Below are 11647 nucleotides of genomic sequence, written 5' to 3' on the forward strand. Positions count from 1 at the left end.
GCTATGCAGCTGCTCCCCACTAGCTATCTATTTTACATTTGGTAGTGTATATATGTCCGTGCCACTCTGCTGGAGTTCTTGATCCTCCCAGGTCACAAAGACCGAGCTGATCTCCTTGAGCTATGCAGCTGCTCCCCACTAGCTATCTATTTTACATTTGGTAGTGTATATATGTCCGTGCCACTCTGCTGGAGTTCTTGATCCTCCCAAGGCCAACTGAATAGCTTTCCCTGAGTTCCCACACACGTAACCTTATGACGAACTTAAGAACAATTTGAATGAATCTCTGTTTTTTCACCCAAACAAGTCTGGTTAAATCAACCTACTTGGCTATATTTAACATATAGCCTGGATTTCCTGGGATCAGTCCAATTTCATGAATTTGCCCTAATTCTTTATTTATTTATTTATTGCAGTACGTGGGTCTCTCACTGTTGTGGCCTCTCCCGTTGCGGAGCACAGGCTCCAGACACGCAGGCTCAGCAGCTACGGCTCACGGGCCCAGCCGCATCATGGCGTGTGGGATCTTCCCGGACCGGGGCACGACCCCGTGTCCCCTGCATAGGCAGGCGGACTCTCAACCACTGTACCACCAGGGCAGCCCTGCCCTAATTCTTGAAAGGGGATTTATTACAACTATAAAAGAAATAAGATTTAACTTTCACACTTGTTTATGACTTTTTCTGCAAATAAATTCACGAATAAGAATGGTTTTGGATTTAGTAAATATGGTCATCTTAATGATGTAACAGGCAACTGATCAGGCTCTGTGGGATAAGGAAGTGGTGAGGGAGGGCATAGAGCTAGGTAAGCCTCACTCCTTCCACTCAAGAGTGATTTCAGTTTAGTTATTTCAACAGAACCCTACCCAAAAATCCTAAAGCAGAATGAGTAATTAAGCTCCATAAGAGTAGATATCATGTTTGCCATATTCGTTGTGTATCACCAATACCTGGCACCAAGTCTGAAACTTAAACAGCACTTTAAAAATCTTAACTGAAAAAAAGAAAAGAAGGAGGGGAGGGAGGAAGGGAGGGAAGGGAAGAAGGGAAGAGGGCAGAAGTCATGAAACGTGCTTCTCAGATCTCCTGCTCCCAAGTGCATAATTAACTGATGGGTCCAGCTGCTGATCTCTGAGTGTGCACCAAGACCATACACCCCACCACTGCTCTCAGCCAAAGAGTAAGCATGGCCAGGGTACTAAGGCCACATTTCCATGGAGTGTAGGACCCCTTTGATGTGGACTTTGGCTCAAGGACTCCCCATTGACCTGGCTGAATCATTTTTAGAACTGCAGTGCCATCTAAGACTCTGTCTATCCAGCGTTTCTTCCTTTCTCCACAGGTGTCAGACTTGCATCATGGTCTAATGGCTCTCCCAGCCTCCTTTGGCCCCTTCCCCTTTTTTTCCTCACCATCATCTTAGCGTCTACATCTCAGAGAACATAACCAATGTAGGGAGGGAGAAACTAAGAGAGGGAGGGAGGGTGTTGAGCATGGCTAAGTTTGGAACTAGCCCATAACAAAAGTTCTTGACCTTGGAATTGTGAGACCGGTTTTTCAGTTCTGTCCCAGTGGTACAGCTAAAGTTAGAACGACCTGCTTGACACACACACCCAGATCCACCCTCTGCCTTGCTCTGTGCCCAGGGAGACCGACTTCTATGGCTTGTGTCTTCTGGGCTCTTTCACTGGCTGGCTTCAGGTTGGGTTTGGCCATTGAGAGGAGATGGGAGGTCAGGGAGAGAGTGTGATCAGTCTACGTCTTCATTGCTCCTCCCTGCTTCAGCACTGTGTTTCTGCCAGTAACTTCATTCCCCTCATGACTACCAAGTGACTTCTACCAAGTGACTGCCTTCCTGTTGTTCCAGCTGAGATTTCAGCAAGTGTTTCATAGAAGAGAGAGTTTAGCTTATTGTTAGATTGACTTCATTACTCATCAGTTATTGGCCTTTCTTTGTCCATCTTTTGCCCTGTAACTTCATAGTCTCCTCCCACAATGATTCGGGTCTTGGCCATGTGGTTTGCTTTGGCCAATGGGAAAGAAGAATTGTAAAAAAAAACCAAACTCTTGAATGCTTCTACTTTGTCTTGCTTCTTTGCTATTACCATGAAACTGTGATAGCCTCTCAACATGATTGGGTTAGCCTGCTGGAGGGTTATTTTAAAAGTTCAGTCTTCCAGCCCAGGCTTCCTATACCAGCCTAGAGCCCACCAACCCCCAAACATATGAAAATGCTTAGGCAAGATCAGAGGAGTCACCTAGCAGACTCACAGCTCATGAAGAACATGAGTGAGCCCAGCTGAGACCACAAAAACCATCTGGTAAAGCCTAGATTCATGAGCAACAATAAATATTTATTCTTCTTTTTTTTTAATTTATTTTTGGCTGCGTTGGATCTTCGTTGCTGCGCACAGGCTCTTCTCTAGTTGCAGCGAACAGGGGCTACTCTTTGTTGCGGTGCATGGGCTTCTCACTGTGGTGGCTTCTCTTGTTGCAGAGCACGGAGTCTAGGCACGCGAGCTTCAGTAGTTGTGGCACGCAGGCTCGGCAGTTGTGGCTCGCAGGCTCTAGAGTGCAGGCTCACTAGTGTGGCATGCGGGCTTGTTGCTCTGCGGCATGTGGAGTCTTCCAGGACCAGGGCTCGAACCTGTGTCCCCTGCATTGACAGGCAGATTCTTAACCACTGTGCCACCAGGCAAGCCCAATTTATTCTTTTAAGCCACTGTACTTTGGGGTAGTTTGTTTGCTTTTTGTTTTTTGTTTTTTGCAGTATGCGTGCCTCTCACTGTTGTGGCCTCCCCGTTGTGGAGCACAGGCTCCAGACGCGCAGGCTCAGCGGCCATGGCTCAAGGGCCCAGCCGCTCCGCGGCATGTGGGATCTTCCCGGACCGGGGCACGAACCCGTGTCCCCTGCATCGGCAGGCGGACTCTCAACCACTGCACCACCAGGGAAGCCCTGGGGTAGTTTTTTACACAGCATCATTGTGACAGTAGATAACAGATACCGTGTCTTAATTTGTTTTCATTTCAGGGAGGAAGTAAAGCCTGCCCAGCCAGACTTGCTTTGGGGGAGGAAGAAAGGGAACCTGGGGAAGGAGGAGTTGGCAAGGACTCCTTGTAGAGGACAAGTTGACTGTCCCTCAAGGAAGGACCAACATCCAAGCAACTGGTCTTGAGTGATTTCTTTGGCCCAAACCAGATCTAAGTCAAGTGTTAGAGGCCTAAGAAAGTCACTCTGGAGGGAGGAAATAAGAATGCAACTTTGAGGCTGTAGGACAGAGAAGCACTGAAGGCCAAATTCCAAGTGAGGCTGGAATTCCATCAATTTTAGAGAATTCCATCAATGCAAGAACAAGATCCAGAGAACTGGGGACTGATAAGAAAAGATGGAGTGGGTCCACTAACTGAGGACTTTAAAAAAAAAATCTCTGCAGATGGTCAGCACCGTGAGGTGGAAGCCAAGCCCTGGGATTGAGAAAACTGGGCAAAATTGGACCCAGAGAAAGATCAGATCAGATCCAGCCTTAGGCATGAGTAATTTGAACGGTCCTATCTGCCTGTGAATCAGAGAAGATGTGGAGTTTTGCTGGTGATGCCGTCTCCACCAGAGACAGCAGTCACAATCTATGAGCACTACTGGGTGGTATATTCAGGGAGAAAAATCAGGCTAAGAAGGCAGTCATGACTAAACATCGAGAGAGACTACATAGGCATCTGGCCGAAAAGGCATGTGTTCAGGTTCTCCGTTGCTTCATAGCACACAACCCCCAAATGCAGTGTCTTAAAACGACACCAATTTATTTTATCTCACAGATCATATCTCAGGAATTTGGGCAAGGCACAACTGGCTGGTCATTCTGTTCCATGTAATGTCAACAAAGGAAGCTCAGTGGTATTCCACTGGTAGACAGAAGACAGCTTCGCTCCCACATCTAACACCTGTGCAGGAATATCTGGAAGGCTAGGCTGGGCATAGCAGTAGCAGGGTAATCAAGCATCTAATATGACTGCTCGGGGTTCCCACAGAGAGTATCCTGAGAGGTCTAGTCCAAGGCTTCAAGGCTTCGTATGATCTAGCTTTCAAGAAGCAAAGAATCTGCAGCCACCTTTAACCTACCTCACCATGATGTAAACAAATGGTCTCCAAAGTTGGCTTTAACATTCCAGAAGACACACACAAAGATCCCCAGGACTGGGAAAGAATGTTAGCATTTCAACGCATATTTATTTTCTCTTAAGAATGAATTAATTAAGCTTTATGACTATTTAATATCTAGGTTGGCATTGCAATCTTCTTTGCTCCATATGACGCAGGTCACAGCACAAACAGCACTGAGGGTTGAGCAGGATTCCCCCAGGATAGAGGCTGACAGTGAGGGTGCCCTCATTTGTTTGCTTGATTCCAGAGCATCTCTGTGTATTACAGTTCACATGTGCCTGGTTAAGTAGACTAATGTTTTCTGTTACTGCTATAGGCTGAACGTTTGTGTCCTCCAAATTCATATGAAATCCTAAACCCCAGTGTGATGGTATTTGGAGGTAGGACTTTTGGGAGGTGATTAGGCCATGAGGGCAGAATTGGGGCCCTTATATAAGGGGCCCCAGAGGGTTGCCTCTCCCTTCTGTCACATGAGGACACAGCAAAATGTCAGCAGTCTGCAACCAGGATGAGAACCTTCACCAAAAGCTGACCATACTGCCGCCCTGATCTCAGACTTCCAGCTTCCAGAACTGTGTGAAATAACTTCTACTGTTTATGAGTTACCCAGTCTGTGTAGTGTTTCGTTATAGCAGCCTGACTGGACTGTGACAATTACGTAATTTTATCCAAACTCATCTTCACAAAATGGACAAATGGCTTAAAAGGATTCTTGCAAAGAAAGTGAATGGAGGACAATACTGATAGCGACAGAACAAGTGACCAACGAGAAAATGGGAAGTGACACTCTCACTTTTCCTATGTCTAGTAGGAGCTCTCCATCAGTTGCATCATCAAATATGATAAGAAAATTGTCAAAAAATCAAATTATTAAGAAGACTATTCACAAAACGAGTGGCTATAAATCTACCTTCATTTACAATTAACCTTACCCCAAAGGCATATTGGTTAATGTGTATTTAGCTAGTACAGTTAGCAAGACAATTAAAACACTACTAATTTGATTTTTATTCTTTTATATTTCCTACTTCTGAACATACTCTTAATTGCATATTATATTTGCACAGCAGCTATATATATGTGTGTGTGTGTGTGTATAAAATTTATAAATATCTAAGTAAATATCACAAATATTGTCAGTGTCTCATCAAAACCATTTTACTGGTAAGGGGCATGATCAAAAATATTTGAAAACCACGGTTAGAAAGAGCAGGCCGATAGCAAAGTCAGTAGCCAAAAGGAATGGAGTAAATGCGGGGGAGGGATGCAGAGTGAGCAGGTGAATTGCGACAGGCCTGGAAAGATCATCTCCTGAGAAGCATATTGGAAGCCCTTATTGAACGTCTGTAGCTCCTGACTGGTCATCAGTTAGGCCCCATCACCTCACCACCTGGTCATGTGTTACCATGGTTTCTGTGCTGGTCTCATCCCCAGTCCATTCAGCCCAAACCCCGGAATAAGAGCTCCAGGCCAGAGATTAGCTACTGCTCATTCCCATCCCACCAGCACCCACTGCAGCTTACGTGCTGCCTGTGCTGCCTCTTCTGGGATGTCTGTCCTGATCTCCTTTGGCTCCTGGGATATCGGGCTTCCTCCATGTTCCCAGAGCCTCGGGTCTTCCATCCTAGCATTGGACTCTAATCCCAGCACTGTATTGTATCCCACTGCATCATCGTTGCCACTCTTTGTTGGTTTTTCCCACTAAACTGTGAACTCCTTGACGGCAGAGATTTCACCTTATTCGTTTTAATAGGCACAGCCTTGGCCCAGGCAGACGTGGCACGTAGTGGACATTCAATAACTGTATGTGGAGTGAATGAATGGGAATGAATAGACGTGGGACTGATGCACGGTTTTCATAAAATGATTGCCACAATTCCTTCCCTGGTCCCTCTCTGCTCCCCCTCAGAAACACACTTCTATTGGTCCAAGGCTGAGCCACGAGCCACTTTGTTTTAGACAAGGCTCCTTTAATAACAACTCAAACTAGTTTAGGATTAAAAAAGAAGGGACAAGGAGACTATATTGATCCATTTAACCAGGAAATCGAAGGATGAACCTGGCTCCAAGCACACCTAGATCCAGGAATTCGAGGGTGATACTCAGAATCTTCTTTCTCACGCTCTTTCCCGTCATTTGATACTGACACTTTCTGTATGCGATCTCATTCTCACGTATTCTACAAATCAGTCTTTCCTAAAGTGTAAAGAAGATGCCCAGCAGCCATCTTCAATTCATATGCTTTTAGCTCCCTCACCTAAAAGGCAAGTGGCCGTCTTCCCCAGATCCAAAGTCCCAGGGAGAAAGAAAAAAAGTCCCAGAGAAGGATCCTGGTGGGTCTAGCTTATGTCAAATGTCCGTTCCTGCCAGAAAAATGGAGTTCTGTGATTGGCAGGTCAAGACTATGCCCCACCCCTGCATCCAGGGGCATGAGAGACTGTGATTGGCTGTCCCACCGACTCCCACGACTGGGAACTGGGAGCAATATCTTAAAGGAGGAGGTGGGGGATTGCTGGACAGACAGAAAAAAAATAACAGATGTCTTCTCCAAAGCTCTCTGGAAAGTGACCTGCATAAGAATCCCCATTGCTCCCTGGAAAATTCAGGCCCAGTCTTTGAGCTAAGGGGGAAAAAATCCTTGTGACAAATCACTCTCTCCCTCTGCCTGCCCATAGCCCTCTTCAAAGGAGATTCTGTTTCTCTCTTATTCATGTCCCTACCAAAATGACGCTGGGTGGCCAAACTTTCAAACCCCCCTCAGAGCCTGCAGCCAGACCCTGACAAGCAAGCCCAGGTCCCACCCTCAGCCCAAGAAGCCTCTTAGCACAGGGCCTCAGTTAGCTACAGGCTGTGTTGTGCCAGCCCCAGTCAAACCCAGGCCCGGGGGCCACTCTGAGGGCCAGCAGCACGCTGCTTTGGGAGCTGTCTCCTGCCAAAGTATTATCGTCAGCCCTCTGTTCCCAAGTGCTTCGAGGCTGAAGACTGGTCTCAGCCTGGCTTTGATGGCCGGGCTCTGGGCCTGACTGGGGGCTGCGGATCAACGGCACTTTGTCAGCCCTGCAGGCACACCTTCTAGAAGCTGAAGTGCACACTGAACGGAGGCGTCTGCAGAGCTAGGCCCTCTGTGTGTTTGGGTAAAGAAATATGCAGCTTGAGCTGTGGTCATCGCTGCCTGAGCCGCTGAGCTGCAATCAACATCAACACCACAAGGACACAATATTTTCTCCCGATTTACAACACGTTCATTTATTTTGGAATTTCTGTGCCAGCTGAGGCTACAGGGTGGTGACAGTGGAAAACTTGTCCTGGGGCCAAGCAAAAGAGAGAGTTGCAACTGAGCTCCTGTTCTGAAAAAGGGTGCTCGAAAGCAGCATAAAGCAAGCAAGGCTAAGAGGGTGACCTTCACCAGACAGCAGCCCACAGGGCCGGGGTCGGGGGTGGGAAATGACTCATTTGGAGGTCTACTCTCGCTCCTAGCATGGCACCCTGCAGACGGGCAACTGGAACCAAGGGTTCCTGAGAAATTACTGATACCCTTGGGTCTTGCATTATACAATAGGATCCTCTTTCTCTCTCTCAAAGTTCCCTGAGGAGCCAGAGATCATGGGCTTTTGAAGGCAAGCCCCTACCCTCCAAAAGCTGGCTTTACTATACAATACCATAGGGAAGTGAAAATGATGGGATTTGGAGTAAGAAAGACTTGAGTTTGAATTGTTCACACAACTACTTACTGAATGTCTTTCGGCAGATGTTTTACCTCTTTTAGCTTCAGTTTCCACATCTGTTTTTAAACAGACATCATAATATCTAACCAGCATAGTTGTCATGGGAAATAGGGTAATTGATGGAAGTACACAGCACAATGCCCAACTGTTTCTGGGCACTCAGCACATGACAGTTCCGACCCCTTTGTCTTTCTGGTTTTTATTGGCTCATTTGGATGCCTCCCACTCAGCTTTATAGTGTACCTGTAAAACAGACCAGGATGTTCCCAGGATGGAAAGACTGTTTGTTGGGGGACTGAGAACTTCTCCAGATTGGTGGATGGTCCAAGAAAAGAGGCCATGGTGAAGGGGATGGATCCCACTGTAGCATGCGATGACCAGTTCCCCCAACAAAGAGGCCCTAGGAGGGGCCCACTCCAGTTATTATCACAAGAGTCCACAACAGAGTGGTCACTATGTCCCAGGCAGAGGTAGGCACCTACAACTGATATCTGGGGCTACCTTCCATAGACAGCCTGCTTCTCCAAGGAAGTAACAGGCTCCTTGACTCAAGGCAAAGAGGAAGGGCACCCCAAGAGCACCATTCTCATCCTACTGAGAGAAAACTGAAAGCTGCCTGCCAAGGGGAAGTGATGACTCAAGGTTTCATAGCTAGTAACAAGCAGGGCAGGGATTTAGAGCCAAGTCTGGTTCACTTTGAGTCTGGTTATCTTCCTGTAAAACAATGAATTTTAGCAAGGGTGATCCTCATTATTCACGGTCGTTATGTTCTATAAAGACACCTGAATATTGAAGACCGAACCCCAGCTCCTAGGGGAAATGCACAGTGAGATTCCTGTGAGCCTCTTTTCTGTCAATCAGTCAACGCATTTACATGTGTTTCTGTTTAAATACATTTTATTTAATATATATTGTTGACTCATTAGTCCTGAACCACACCCAACAGCTCTATAACTCAGAACCAAACGAGGCTTATTTAATACACGTTATTTTTTTTCTGTACAGCACATCACAGCCTCCTTGCACTTAGGAACATGAAATAGCACTTCAGCACTATGCTTGGGGGCCATTTTAAACAGCAGAATCACCAACAAAAGACAAGATGCAAAACGTGGCACTAAACAGACCATGGAAAGGACACACTATGAGAGCTGAAAAAGAAGGCAAAGTATCATCTTGTTCAACCTCCACTGAAACGTGCACAGCAGGCAACTCAATCTTTTACTGCTTGCTATGTATGCCCACAAATGACTGCAAAAGTGCCGTAAGTATTGATTTGGGAGTTACAAATAAATGTTAGCAAGTAGGTGAATTTGCAAATACAGACTACATATACTGAGGATCAACTGTAATTTATCATCCACACCAAGACACTTTTATGAGTGAAAAGAGTTGCTACTACCAATCATACCAGGACAACTGATGTAAACTGGAACTGTCCCAAGCAAGTCAGGATGTATGATAACCCTAATTTTAGCCTTTGAGGCCCCTTTGAGAATCTGATGAAAGCCACGGGCAGACACATTTTTTGCAGACAATCCCAAGGAATTCACAGGCCCCAGTGTTCCTCAGGTTACACATCCGGCCCTAAAGAGCAATTATAAACAATAATACATAAACCATAGTATGGTAAAAGTATGCCTAAAACTTGAGGCTAAAATAATGATGGGATGAGTTCACGTAGGGGAACCCTCCTCTGGGACCCTAGGCTTTCACAGACAAAGTCACTATTCATATACACTTGTCTACCAGGGCCACTGCCTCATTGTCGTAGATACAAATTCATTCCAAATTTGAATTCACACACCGTAAAACTGGGCAGGGAAAGGAATGGGGAATCCTGAAAGCTTGACATGGGTGTGCTCAAAGCCTTCCCTTACCCATTATCCCTATGCCAAATGCCCCATCCTCAGCACTCACGCAGAGGGCCAGGCATTGAGAACGTCCGCAGCAGAAGAGGGACCAGCCAGGAAATCGTTTGGACTCACTTAGTAGAGAAACAAAGAAAGTCCCCCCACCCCCATAGCCTGGGGCCAGGAACTAAGGACCACCAAAAGGTTAACTGACACCCCTACCACCCCATACTTAACCTCCACAGGGGAAAAGAAGGGAACCATGGCCACTGGTGGGTGCCATAGATAGCTCTGAAAATTTGCAATTCCAATGTGATGGTTTGAATCCCCATTGGTTGATGGGGCCTGGAAGCCACTACCTTTAATCCCCGCATCACACTCCTGCCCCGCATTGCTCACCTCCTCACTTGGAAGAGCACAGCTGCCCAGATGTGTGTCTCCCATTAACTCCACTGGCTCTAGTCTGGAATAAAGGAGACATTTTCATGCCAAATTTAAAATGACGTGGAAATACGTATTGTGTTGGGAGAACTGGCCTTTTGAAAGGGGTATGAAAACTAGGGAAACTGATTTCATCACCCTGCCTGCAGACGGGTCATCAAAGCATCCCCTTCCTGTGAAGTGGGATGCTCCTTCCCCTTTACAGACTGTGTTAGCATCTCCATTATGTACCCCCAGGGTGGGATAAAGCACGGTGCAAAGGCTCAGATCTTTAAACTGCCTTAAGTGCCCATTAAGCACATTAGTAACATCCACCATCGTGAGTCTTACCAATATAATTTCCAACGTCAAGCCAGGTGTGAAAAAAAAGGGAAATGAGCTGAGTTTATCAACCAAGGAGACCACCTTAAATTAGGAGAGATTACGGGGTGATGGGGAAAGGAGAGTTAGCGGAAAGGACTTCAGAACACTCCTAACCATTAGTTGGCTACTTATTTCCCCTCCCCCACATCTATGTCATTGGAGGGAATGGGCTGAGCCAATCTGACCTTAAGAGGTTGTGTTTTCCTTGGTGATTTTTATTTTTTTTAATTGAAGTATAACTGACTTACAATGTCCTGTTAGTTTCCGGTGTACAGCAAGGTGACTCAGCTATACATACAAATATATTCTTTTTCAGATTCTTTTCCCTTAGAGATTATTACAAAATATTGAGTATAGTTCCCCATACTATACAGTAGGTTCTTATTGCTTATCTATTTTATATATAGTAGTGTGTATATATTAATCCCAAACTCCTTATTTATCCCTCATCCCTTTTCCCCTTTGGTAACCATAAATTTTGCTTTCAATGTCTGTGGATCTATTTTTGATTTTGTAAATACTTTCACTTGTATCTTTTTTTTTTTAGATTCCACATATAAGTGATATCATATGACACTTGTCTTTGGCTTATTTCACTTAGTATGATAATCTCTAGGTCCATCCTTGTTGCTGCAAATGATATTATTTCATTCTTTTTTAAATAAATTTATTTATTTTTATTTATTTTTTTGGCTGCTTTGGGTCTTTGTTGCGGCGTGCCAGCTTCCTCTAGTTGTGGCAAGCAGGGGGTCCTCTTCGTTGCAGTGCACGGGCTTCTCATTGCGGTGGCTTCTCTTGTTGCAGAGCACAGGCTCTAGGTACGTGGGCTTCAGTAGTTGTGGCATGTGGGCTCACTGGTTGTGGCTCGCAGGTTCTAGATGCAGGCTCAGTAGTTGTGGCACACGAGCTTAGTTGCTCCGCGGCATGTGGGATCTTCCCGGACTGGGGCTTGAATCCGTGTCCCCTGCATTGGCAGACAGATTCTTAACCACTGTGCCACCAGGGAAGCCCCTATTTCATTCTTTTTTATGGCTGAGTAGTATTCCATTGCATATATATGTACCACATCTTCTTTATCCATTCATCTGTCACTGGACATTTAGA

This window comes from Lipotes vexillifer, unplaced genomic scaffold (assembly GCF_000442215.2).
Source record: "Lipotes vexillifer unplaced genomic scaffold, Lipotes_vexillifer_v1.1 scaffold333, whole genome shotgun sequence".
Classification (NCBI taxonomy): Eukaryota; Metazoa; Chordata; class Mammalia; order Artiodactyla; family Lipotidae; genus Lipotes; species Lipotes vexillifer.